The 13088-nt window shown below is 34.2% G+C and overlaps 1 protein-coding gene across 4 annotated transcripts in view; it reads right to left on the bottom strand.

Moving 5' to 3' along the window:
- trappc9 (trafficking protein particle complex subunit 9) overlaps window positions 1–13088 on the bottom strand; it is a 303088-nt gene that overhangs the window by 83164 nt on the left and 206836 nt on the right. The window lies entirely within an intron of this gene.

Here is a 13088-nt window from a genome sequence, read left to right as displayed (position 1 = left end):
CGACACCCCTCCGCCATTTAACGCCCCCCATTTACCCATTCGCCCTGCATTGTCGCATTTTCACCCCATTTTGTAACAGGATAGTCTCTAAACATACGACTTTCTGATGATAGGTTACCTACTGAGAGCATCTAAGTTACAGAGAAATTGAGGGGTTTTTTTTTCTTGCCATTTTTTTATTCGCCATGCGGTATCAAATATTCCTGAAATGTTCCTAAATGAAAGTTAAAGTGCCAAACTGCAGTTAAAGTCTACAAATTAATTATTTGGCAAGTAATTCGATTACTGACTTCCATCTAAATCAGTGCATGCCCAAACAGAAACGCCCATTTTTATGCAAAACCTTTCCTCTTTCCCTCCCTTAACACTCCCACCTAAACAGTGCTAGACACACCCACTTTCCTGACTTTTCCCCAAACTGAAGGTGTGAAAACACCCTTGCTGAAACAGGGGGGGTTCATGGTCCTTTAAGACAGCGGTGTTCAAACTCGGTCCTGGAGGGCCGGTGTCCTGCATATTTTAGTTTCAATCTTAATCAAACACACCTGAACCAGCGAATCAAGCTCTTTCTAGGCATACTAGAATCTTCCAGGGAGGCATGTTGAAGGAAGTTGGTGCTAAGCTATGCAGGACATCGGACCTCCAGAACCAAGTTTGGACACCCCTGCTTTAAGGCTTTTATATGTAAATAAGCTCTTTTGTGATTGGTCGTCATCTGCAGAATATTTCATTAGTGATTGTGTAATATGTTAATAAGCTGAGGGTGCAGTAAATGACACAAGGCACTTTTCAATACTGAAATAAATTTCTAAATTAGTATCTGCATGAAATGAGCGAACAAACAGCCGATATTTAGACTAAGTTCAGAGTGTTCTCATCTGTGATCTGCTGAGGGGACACACACACACATACACACTTGGACATACACATTTACAAAGCACATTAAGGCTTAAACAAATAAGAACGATACCAGAGGCTTGTAACCACACACACACAACTGTGTTAAGTTTAGAAATGTCAGGTAATTTGTCTTTTAAGGATGAAAAAGCAGCCTCGGGGGGAGACTGTTGTTTCCTCCTAGGAAATCAATGGAGAGGCTGTTTCATTTAGAATCGGAGAGAAAAAACAAAGTGTTTTAATACGAGGATTAGAGAGCGAGAGAAAGACACAGAGAACGAGGGAAACGCACTTATAGTACTAGACTAAAGCAAGCAGACGGAGATTAATTCAGAGGTTGCGTTTGTTTTTGCGAGTTGATTCTGTTTGATAATCTAATTGGATTCTGTGGTATTATGACATCATGATGCTGATCTGCAGCATATTTATGAGAAATGCATCATCAATTATTTAAGCTACTCTCTATTAATTAAGAATGGTGAAAATCCATGTAAAAAATAAAAACTTGAATCAGCTGAATTATAGACGGTCTGTCATCTGGTCGATTGTGTAAGTAAAACTGCTTGAGAATCCATTAAAAGCGATGAGTGAGTAAAGTTTGGACAATGTTTCCACAAATGAACATGGATGCTAAAGCTCATTTCCATAATGACCAATGCAATCTATCAAAGCAGTTCAAATGAAAAATAACATGTCCTGATGATTGATACGTTCAGATAGTATCATTATTCAAAATAAACAAACCAGAGAGGAGAATGTTCTGTCCTTCTATCACATAACATCTCAGTTTTGTTCTCAATTTTTCCAACTACATAATTGTCATTAGACCGTTAGAAATCTTGATTCATTTAAATAATCTCCTCCCATATATTTGTTTTCTACAAATGCATATTCAATGTCCACCATCCACACAGTAATCCATTATTGTAGGAAAGTCTCTTGTATTTGCAAAGGGTACCTAAAAAGTGGTACGGTATTGTTCGCTTTTTGATACCTTTTGACAGAGGGTAAACGGCCATAAAAGCATACCGAACCATACCACACTGAACCATTCAGCGGAAATGGGCCATTAGCAACCACATAGCAAACACTTACAAACCTATAGCAACCACAAAGCAACAAACTAAAATTACAAAACATAAAATGAACTTTTTTGCGACCACATAGCAACAACCTGGTGATTTTAGGTGATTTTAGGTGAATTGTACCTTATAAATACAGTATGTGACTCTTTCAACATCATTTGGTGGTGTCTATGTCACTGAGAAATGTATGTGAAACAATGAAAAGACTCATGCAGCCGCCTTTTCTGCTCTCCTGAACTTAAAAAAAATATGACGATTCTGAAAATATGACAGAATCGTAGAAATGCTGAATTAAGATCGTCTAGGGGGTTGAATCGAGATCGCGATCTTTTTTTGATTAATTGTGCTGCTCTAACTTGAACCTTAAAAATGAAACAAAGACATCAATTTCAAACAAACAAACAAACAATAACATCAAACAGGCAATTAAAAAAATTGTAGTCTAGGATAAATATTGGTTGACTGAAATACTGTACAAATAATAATAATAATAATAATAATAATAATAATAATAATATCTAATGATAAGCCATATTGTGTCAAACCACACACCACCTGATTGGTGGAGAGGAGACAGAGGGATGATTATGATATGGGGACGATTAATAGGCCATGATGGACAGAAGCCAGTGGGCAAATTTAACCAGGATTAAACCCCTACTCTTTTTCGTACGACATTCTGGGATTTTTAACGACCACAGTAAGGACCTCGATTTAATGTCTTATTCAAAAGATTTAATTCAATTCAATTCAGCTTTATTTGTATGGCGCTTTTACAATGTAGATTGTGTCAAAGCAGCTTCACATAAATGGTCATAGTAACCGGATCAGGGTGGTTCAGTTTTAGTGTTTAAGTTCAGTTCAGTTTAGCTCAGTTCAGTGTGGTTTGAAACCATTACTGAGAGTCCAAGCACTGAAGATGGCACTCACTGAGCAGTATAGAGTCCCCATTAATATACTGGGGCAATAGGACCCACACAGACTACAGGTTGAAAGCCTCCTTTTGGCCTAGCCATCACCACTTCCGGCAACAGCTTTCCCATGGGGTCTCCCATCCAGGTATTGACCGTTGGCGACCATGTGAGAGTTGCAGAAAGCTAGCTGCCGGCAATAACAAGTGTATTTTTCGAAAGATTGGTTGCCTTGCAGTTTAGAAACATTAATAACCACCTGCTGAGAGTAAACACGACAGTGAGACCTCCGCAGTGTAATTACCATGTGTGTGCGTCTGCGCAGATGATTTCACAAACCAGTGAGCGGAAAGCATTTCCCTCAAAAGACCTGCTGACCAAAGTAACACAGATGTGCAATAAGCCAGTATTGATGATGTCTGCCACACACAGTCAAACAATGGAGGTGTGCGATTGGCCAGAACACCTATTGTTGCAATACAATGAGCGTAGGATTGCAGGAGATTCTGACAAAGCGCATCACTGTTGTTGATTATCAGATAGAGAAATGCATGAAACGGCTTCCCATTTAAAAGCATCAGATTCATTTTTGTGTAATCCTATAGTTCAAAAGAGATAGTTTAGGAATTGCCGTGACAAAAATGTGATAATTCTGTGCAGTGGCGACACAATAGCACCACGAGGATCAAATGCGTGTGTATTGTGTTGAGCCAGATTAGCCGTTCCCCTCAAGCGCACATACAGACAACGCATGCATTTAATGTGCTCTCGCAGTATTTATTAACATTTTGAAGCCTATATAAAGCTGCTTGTAGCATCTAATTTACGCCGGTACCGAATGAGGATGCATCTTAATGCAGTAGTGCAGCCAAATACAAATACCACAGAGAGACAGAGAGAGAGAAAAGGCATGGTCTCTTATGAAAAAAAAGAAACAGAAAAAATATGTATTTAAATGTGAACATCATTAATCCTCAACTGCACATCTTGACCTTTCTAAAGAATAAAAACATTGAGAAAGAACAAAAGAAAAAGTAAGGGAGGGAGGAAGAAAGGAAGGAAAGAAGGAAGAAAAAAAACATTGAGGAATAAAATGAAAACATTGAGAAAGAACATAAGAAAGAAAGAAAGAAAGGAAGAAAGGAAGGAAACAGGGAAGAAAAAAGGAAGGAAATTCTATTTTTTACAGTAAATTACTGTATTTCATTAATTTATAGTCAAACACCAGTGTATTGAAGTGCTAACATCTACACAACATACCATTATTAAATAGACAAAAGAATTTTTAAACATTTCTAAACATAATAGTTTTTAATACATCATTTCTAATAACTGATTTATTTTATATTTGCCATGATGACAGTACATAATATTTGACTAGATACATTTCAAGACACTTCTATACAGCTTGAAGTGACATTTAAAAGCTTAACTAGGTTAATTAGGTTAACTAGGCTGGTTAGAGTAATTAGGCAAGGTATTGTAAAGATGGTTTGTTCTGTAGACTATCAAAAAAAGTTAGCATAAAGGGGCCAATAATGTTGACCTCAAAATGTTTTTTAAATAATTAAGAATTGCTTTTATACTAAATAAAAAAAAAAAACAATTATTCTAAATCTAAATTTTATTCTTTTAATTCTAATTCAAATAAGACTTTCTCTAAAAGAAAAAAAATATTATCAGACATAAGATCAGAACATTTCCTTGCTCTGTACACATCATTTGGGAAATATTTAAAGAAAAAAAATTCAAAGGGGGGCTAATAATTGACTTTAACTGTATATACTGTTAACCATGGAATGGATTTTTACTGCAGCATTATTTTTATTTTTTTTATTTTTTTTACAGTTGAAATCAGGGATATTTCTACAGTCTATATGATCACACTCATTTCACAGAGACACATAAATCCATCAATGGTCTGTTGTAAATTCATTCATTCACTAATTTATTTGTCTTAGGACAGAGACCGAAACAACAAGAAAAACAGAACCATGAATGAACCTCGGGTTTACTTTTGATGAAGTGATCGATGAAAATATAGTCATTGTTTCTATAATTTGATAAATCAGGATTGAATGAAACTGATTGCATTATAAAAAGTAAGAGCATGCATTATTTACAAAGAGCCACTGAAACAAAAAAGCTCAAATCAATTTAATCAGCATGCCTGAGGACGTTGGATGCTCTGGAAAAGCTTGACGCCTTTAGTGTGGGACACTTTGGGCATCTCATCAGCACAGCGTGAGTGTCGATTAATGTGCTAGAGCCGTAATCTACTGATTTATTCATTTCCGTACTTGAATATATTTGCTATAAGTAAAGGCAGGTACTCTGCAGCATTCTGGGTTACCATGGCAACCGTACAGGATTCATGCTATTCTGTTCGTTTGCGAAAGAAACAATGCAGCACTGTCCATTTCTGACACTGATGTATGCTTGTGTGTGTGCTTGTTTATATGGTTTACGAGAACGAAATTCCATAATGACTTGCTTGTGACCTATTGTAGTTGTACTCTATGAAGTGGTTTATGAGGACATACCTCGTGTCTTCATAATTCAAAATACTTCATCACACCTAATGGGGTCTTTTCACATTCAAAATTTGCTGTGAGGGTTGGGGAAGGGACATATAATACGCAGTTATTACAGTATAAAATACACTGCACTTATGGAGTGTCCCTGTAAACCATGCATACAAGTATCTATGTGTGTCTAAACTCCCTATATATCGTGGAGTGTGTACAGATACTCATGGGCTTATGTGTATTTTATCATACAGGTCTCTGGCTGCTCTGAAGGGTTGATATTGAAAAATGCGTAAGATGACGTCTTGCAGGCTATTTTAAGCAGCAAATCTAATTTTGCAATTACTATGCATCATATTTTATAAGCTCAAGCTAATTGAGCATCCGCGGAGATATTTGTAATTTCATTCATCACACGGCAGGAGCGTTTAAAACGGCTAAAAGAAAGTGATAAAGAAATGACACAGGGCTTAAAATGGACACTTACTATTGCTTGTACTTCAGATCTAAAATGTTAATGTTAATGATTTAAATATAAATAGGTGTCCATGGCCACATGATGTCGGTTGTCTGCTTTATTGTGCAGAACATTGGCTGTCTTGATTTTATTGGTTGCTGAGTGACTGGTCTTGTGTTTGATTGGTTGCTGAGTGACAGGTCTGGTGTTTGATTGGTTGCTGTGTGGCTGGTCTTGTGTCTAATTGGTTGTTGAGTGACAATGATAGATAATTCTTTTGTTTTTTTTTTATTTATATTATATTTTTAACTGTATAATTCTGGCAACCACAGCTACCTATTTTAACCATCAATTTCAAAACATTGGTGTTGGAGTATAAATGAAAAAAAATACAGTAATTGACTGTAAAATGTAGACTTTTTTTACATGTATACTGTATTTTTACTGGTAAAATTTCAGTAACCACAACTACCTTTTTTACCATAATTGCATATATTTTTATAAAATGTGATTTAATTTTTTTGTGAAAAAATCCGGCAATCGCAGCTACAATTCATTTACCGTAAATGTAAAAATACTGGTGCTTAGGTATATATTAATAAATTACAGTAATTTACCATAAAATTTAGACATTCATTGTTTTTTACATTTATTATTGTTTTAATTTTACTGTAAATTTAACAGATCATTTTAAAATGTGATTTCAATTTTTTTTTATGTATTTTACGTTTATACCGTATTTTTAATAAAAAACTGACAATTACAGCTAGAATTTTTTACCGTAAATTTCAAAACATTGGTTCTACTGTATTTTAACAGTAAAATTCCAACAAGCACAGCTACCTTTTGATTTTTTCCTTACTTTTAAAATTTGAAACTATAAAAAAAATTATAAAATAAAATAATATTATATAAAATTTAATTATATAAAATATAATAAAATTAAATGTCATTTATGTTTTTTTATGTATTTTTAATGTTAAAAATCTTGCAACCACAGTTACCATTTATTTTACCATAACTTGCACAGATTTTTTAAAGTGTGTATCTGCTGTAGTTGAAAAGTTAAATAAGTTCAAGAATTAAATAACCGTACTCATACATGAACTATAGCCAAGTTCTAAAAATAGCAGTCTTTAAAAGTCTGTCTTTACTTTTTAATAACTTTCCATCCAATCGCATTGACCTGGCTCAGGTCTCACTGTAATATATGTCAGTTTATAAAGTCGGACATGTCAGTTTTCATAACGAACTCCACTACAGTTTTCTTCTTTCCAGAGACACGAAGCAGCTATTAGTGCAGATCTCAATGTACTGTATATCTATATGAGAGTATCTGGACTGGAAGACAGGCGGGTGCAGACGGACTCGTCACACATTTCAAAAGCTCGTACCGGGTTTTAATCAAGAGTCCTGCAATTTTCACATCTCTGATAAATGAAGGAGAGAGAGAGAGAGGGACTTCTGATATAGGTCCATTAAAGCATTAAAGAGCACTGACAGCATTTAACAGCTAAATAAATGCCGCTGACGATGGGAAAGCATTTTAATGGCTCTGCAGCTTCACTTGTGAGCGTTTGAATATCTCTGCAAATTGCTGTGTGCTGGTTTAGAAAAGACACTTTCTAAGAGTAAATGCGGTCAAAAATGGGCTTTAAGTTTTTTTTTTTATGCAACCAAATGCATAGGTTAAACAAGTGTTGCTTTAAAATAAAATGCATATTACTGTAAACTTGTGCTGTTTGCAAAAATATTCTGTATTTATATGTACAATGGGATCAACAGACATGAAATCACTAATAAATGTTATATTTATAATTTCATTTGTATTAGAAATGTGTATTACAAATAATTTTATGGCAAACAGAATGTAATTACAACTTTTTAATCACAAAAATCTGACTTTTTTTCTCGGTGGCATAATTTTGAAGATGAAAATTCATAAATATGAGATTAAAAATGTATTTATTTGTCCAAATGCACTCAGCAAAATGCAACTAAAATAATGCTACAAACTACATTCTGTCAAATAAAAATTGTTAATTAAATGTTTTTAACCAAAATGAAACTAATATATATTTATTAAATATAAATTTAATACATCCTCATATTTAGATGATTTCATGGAAAAGAAAAAATAATAATAAAAAAGGTAGATTAAATTTAAAATAATAGAATAATTAACATTACTTGAAAAGTGAGTAATCCCATTGCCTTTAAATTATTAAGTAAACCAATTATGCGCAAACTTTTTAAAAGTAAAGTCAACTAGCAATGTTTACAAGCAATGTTTATATATCTTAAAAATCTGACATTTTTCCTTAGACGACAAAAAACTGAAGATTAAAGTTATAGATGTGAGATTAAAAGTGTATAAAATTGTAATAACGAAGCAAACATTATCATTACAGAAAATGCAGAAGAATAACTTATTTAAAATGAGCTGAAACAACACAATTATTGAAATTTTTTAGGAGACAACTTGACTGTTTTAGGTATGATTCACTTAATCGTTAATAGTTAACTTAATTGATTTGTGTGGGATGACATGAATGAATAGGGTATTTGCAGAAGTATGCTGAAGGACTTTTAATTTTTCAGTAACCTAGGTTAAGGTTACCTAGGTTAAAGTAACCTAGGTTAAAGTAACCTAGGTTACTTCCGCTGAACTGTATACCGTTACAAAATCAGCGCATTTGAGGTCAGACTGCTTTAAAAATCCAGGTCTTCTCTGCCTGACTGATATACAATATGAAGTGGGTCTCAGAAAGTACAAGAAGCACTGCATTCAATTATATTTTTTCATGCCATGTCTTTAAAATATGAACATTTATTTTACATTCAATAAAGGTTCTGCTCTGGCCTGCTAATCCTGACGGGTATGTGCTTGTAAACAATCTTTCATCTCATTTTACGCTTGAACAACTAAATGAACGCTCAAATCTATTTAACTAACTATATTTCAATTACATTACAACATCGATTCTGTAAAAGAAACTGAATGAAATTGAAAAAAAAGCCATTCACCGGAGGTTTATCAGTATGGGAAGAAACAATAGCTGTAAAGCCTATTGTGTGAAACTCTGCTTTGCTCTTTTATAGTGCTCCTTACACTGTACATTAGTTCACTGCGTTTGTTTTTCGACAATAATTGTAAGATATATTCGTAAATTAATAATTTTATCAGGGTGGCGAGGTGGCGTGGCCGAGAGCCGTGGGAACGGAGTGAGGCCACCACGTAAGTGAATACACCTGCGGTGTGCACCTGCCTCGAATCCCACAGAAGGAGCTCTGGACCATAAAAGGAGGAACGATGGCAGAGGAAGCCGAGAGAGGACCGGGCCCGGACATATTTTACTTTGGCTTTCAGTTTGACGGCAGTCTCCGTGAGTAACTGCCTCCGTTTGATTTGGTTTAGACGGCAGTCTCCGTAAGGAGCTGCCGTCACTGTTGTAAATAAAAATTTTAAAACTGCGTCGGTTCTATGCCTCCTTCTTCCCGGCAAACTTTATTACAATTAGATTGAAATTAAACTTAAATTATGCCATAAACTAAAATCTGCCAAACAAAAATTGTCAATTAAATATTTAGATGATGTCATTATATATACATACAGTACTGTGCAACTTTAAATCTGTTGCTGGTATAATGGACATATGTGACTCTTTACCACAAAAGTGTCCATTTTTGTAGCTGTATGTTTTGTTAGGATAGATGTCAGGTTAGAGTTTAAATTGTGTTAGTTTAATTGTTTAAGATATGTGAAAAACCATGTTGGAGAGAGGCTGTTTGTCCTGGTTTGAGCTGCATTTCTACCAATATTGTCTGAAAAGTTCATATAAGTTTACTTCATTATGCCATTCCTTCTGATTAAGGACTTTAGTGGTAATAATAGTTTTCATTTTCGGCATGATAATGAGCCACTAATGCAGTGAAATCCTATTTGGAGAAAGAAAACAGCTGCTGAATCACATAACATGGAATGGCCTGCACAGCGCCCAGACCTGTATATTATTGAGACTTAAAAAAAAACATGTAAACCCTTTGCCTTTTAATTATCAAGTAAACTTCTAAGTTACAACGGATATAACCTCCTTTTTTTTAAAGTAAAGCCAACTTGTTGCTTTTAAGGCAAAGAATTGCGAATTACGTTTTTAAGACTTACGTTTTTAATGTAAAGCAACTTGCTGTATTATTTAATGCAAAATATTTAAATGCAGGTCTCATTTTGACATCACTTTGTGGACATTACTGTATTTTTAAATACATCCTGAAATTATAACACACCATTTTTTTTTATTATTATTATTTTTATTTTTTACAGCTGAAACATCTCAATTTGCCCTCCATCGGCAGGTCAGACAAAAACATGAAAGCACATCAATACACGAGAAGCCAGGCCTGACAGGAGAACAGATAAATAAGACACCAGCGCTCTGACAGCCCAACACAACGCTGATAAACGTGAAAGAGATGATCAGCGTGTGATACAGAACATGTTTCATGTCACGGTCTGGTCATCTCAGATGGGTCCTCCAACATTTATGAGCTCATGAAATTGCATTAGTGTTAGCGGGTTTGAATAAACACGTGCAGAGTGAGGGTGAGAAGGAAGTTAAGAGTTACAATGCTTATAGATATATTTCCAACATTGTACTATGCAAAGGCTTTGGTTCCCCGGCAGTTGTAGTGTTTTAGCAAAGTTTTAATGACCTTACAGATATAAAACCGGTCTCTGCATAAAGAAATAAACAGATAGAAAAGAAATACGTATACAAAACGGAGGAAAACAAACCACTGTTTTCAGAATAAAACTGTATTTAGTATGAGTCCATTTACCAGTTCATCATCTTATGTCTGTGTATTTTTGAGGGGTTTTTTTCTCTGTCCAAGCAATCCTATACAGCCACTACAATACTATATTAAGGTCTGGACTCTATGCAGGCCATTTCATGACTGTCTTAGCTGTTTCTGTCTATAAATGTCATGAATATCTATAAATATCATTTAATTTCATAATCAATACAAATGTCATTACTGTAGTTTTACAGCATAGTTGTAATTGTTCATATACAGTGCGCTTGTAAATTACAGTGTGCCAGTAATACTGTAAACTTGCCATTGATAATGTAAAATTTAGAAGCACACCATAAATTACTACTTATAATTGTGCTGCAGTTTTACGTCTTTTGTTGATCCATTTTCTTTGTTTTGTTTTTGCAAACCAGCCGTTCTGTCGTCAGCTTGAACTGTTAGCATAAAGCTGTGCAGGTGCATCACATCATGGCATGTATTGACTGACAGGTCACTGAAACAGTGACTTTGCTCAGAGAGCAAAAAAACAACACCATGTCCAAGATTTTTTTATGTGCTGCATAAATTATTATTCCTATATAACACCCAAAAAAAAAAAAAAACCTCCAATACTGCGCATGCCTATTATTATACAGAAATTTAACAAAAGCTGGATCAGACTAGCTGGAAATAATCAGTGTTGGAAATGCAATAAAGAAGAGGGTACTTATTTACATATGATCTGGGAGTGTTGTCTAGTTTACCCATTCTGGTGTAAACTTTTAAAAATAATGAAGGATTGGCTAGGCTTAGAGTTACCTGTAGAGCCATGGCTATGGCTTCTGGGTGACAAATTAGTGATACCTAATATAGGTAAAAAAAAATCCTTTATTCATCTCGAGATTGGATGCATTACAGCTGCTAGGATGATACTATGTAATTGGAAGTGTCCCAGAATGCCAGAAATGAAGGAGTGGATTAATGGGATTATTGGAATTGCATCATATGAGTGTATGCTGAAAATATTGAACAATGAGGGAGAAGTATATAGAAAATGGGATCATCTCTGGCAACATTTAAAATTAGGATAAATGAATATGTACATTCAAAGGTACCACAACCTTAATATCCATATATATTTGCTATACGTTGTTTTTCTTAGTTGAGTTTTCATGGTGTATGTGGCTGAATATGTAACATGTATCATATGTATGTGTAGTGTAAACTGTGCTTTTTGTTCTTGGCTGGTGAACAATAAAAACAAGTTGTACTACAGACAAAAAAAAAAAAAAAGCTGGATCAGTACCTTAAAACGGTATGCATTTAAAACATTTTTTTATTTATTTATTTAGTAATGTGTATGTACAGTTAAAGTCAGAATTATTAACCCCCCTAAATTATCAGGCCACTTGTTTATTTTTTCCCCAACTTCTGTTTAAAAGAGAGACAATTTTTTTCAACACATTTCTAATCATAATAGTTTTAATAACTCATTTCAAATTATGGCTTTATTTTATGTTTGCCATGATGACAGTAAATAATATTTGGCGAGATATTTTTCATGAAACTTCTATACAGCTTAAAGTGACATTTAAAGGCTTAATTAGGTTAATAAGCTAAACTAGGCAGGTTAGGGTAATTAGGCAAGTTATTGTATAACGATGGTTTGTTCTGTAGACTCTGGGGGGAAAATATGGCTTAAAGGGGCTAATAATTTTGTCCCTAAAATGGTGTTTAAAAAACTTAAAAACTGCTTTTATTCTAGCCGAAATAAAACAAGTAAGACTTTCTCTAGAAGAAAAAAACATTATCAGACATACTGTGAAAATGTCCTTGCTCTGTTAAACATCATTGTGGAAATATTTAAAAAAGAACAAATATTTAAAGGGGGGCTAATAAAAATGACTTCAACTGTATATAAACATAAACATTATTAACTGTTTAAAATTAAATAACATGAATTATTAATTATTATAAATTATAAGTGTGTATATATACACTATATAATAAAATATCAGCATACTTTCAATATTACTTTTGCTTGATATGAGCCGATCTAATCCTGTTTCTATGAAATAAGCTGCTGCTTTCTGCAGGTTTGAGCTACCAGAACTGTTGCCATGACATCAACTCTCGGATCAGTTTTGAAGAACGAACTGATCCTGGGTCGTGTCAAATCTTCAATAACCAAATCCAGCTAATTGAGTAATCCACGTATGAAGAACAGAAACGATGACATAAACAAACCAATAACCATCTAAAATTCAAGACTACTGTGTCGGTGGACGGATTGGGTTCTATGGCATGTTGTGCTGAGGACTCTTACCTTTCGAAATAAACTGTGATGTACAGTAATGAATGTGTGTGTGTCTTGATAAGTATGTACTCCATATGTTCTGTACAACTTAAATACATT

Source organism: Danio rerio, chromosome 19 (genome assembly GCF_052040795.2).
Source record: "Danio rerio strain M-AB ecotype USA chromosome 19, GRCz13ab, whole genome shotgun sequence".
NCBI classification, from domain to species: Eukaryota; Metazoa; Chordata; class Actinopteri; order Cypriniformes; family Danionidae; genus Danio; species Danio rerio.
Note: the sequence above shows the minus strand (reverse complement) of the source record. Positions and strands in the feature narration are given on the sequence as shown.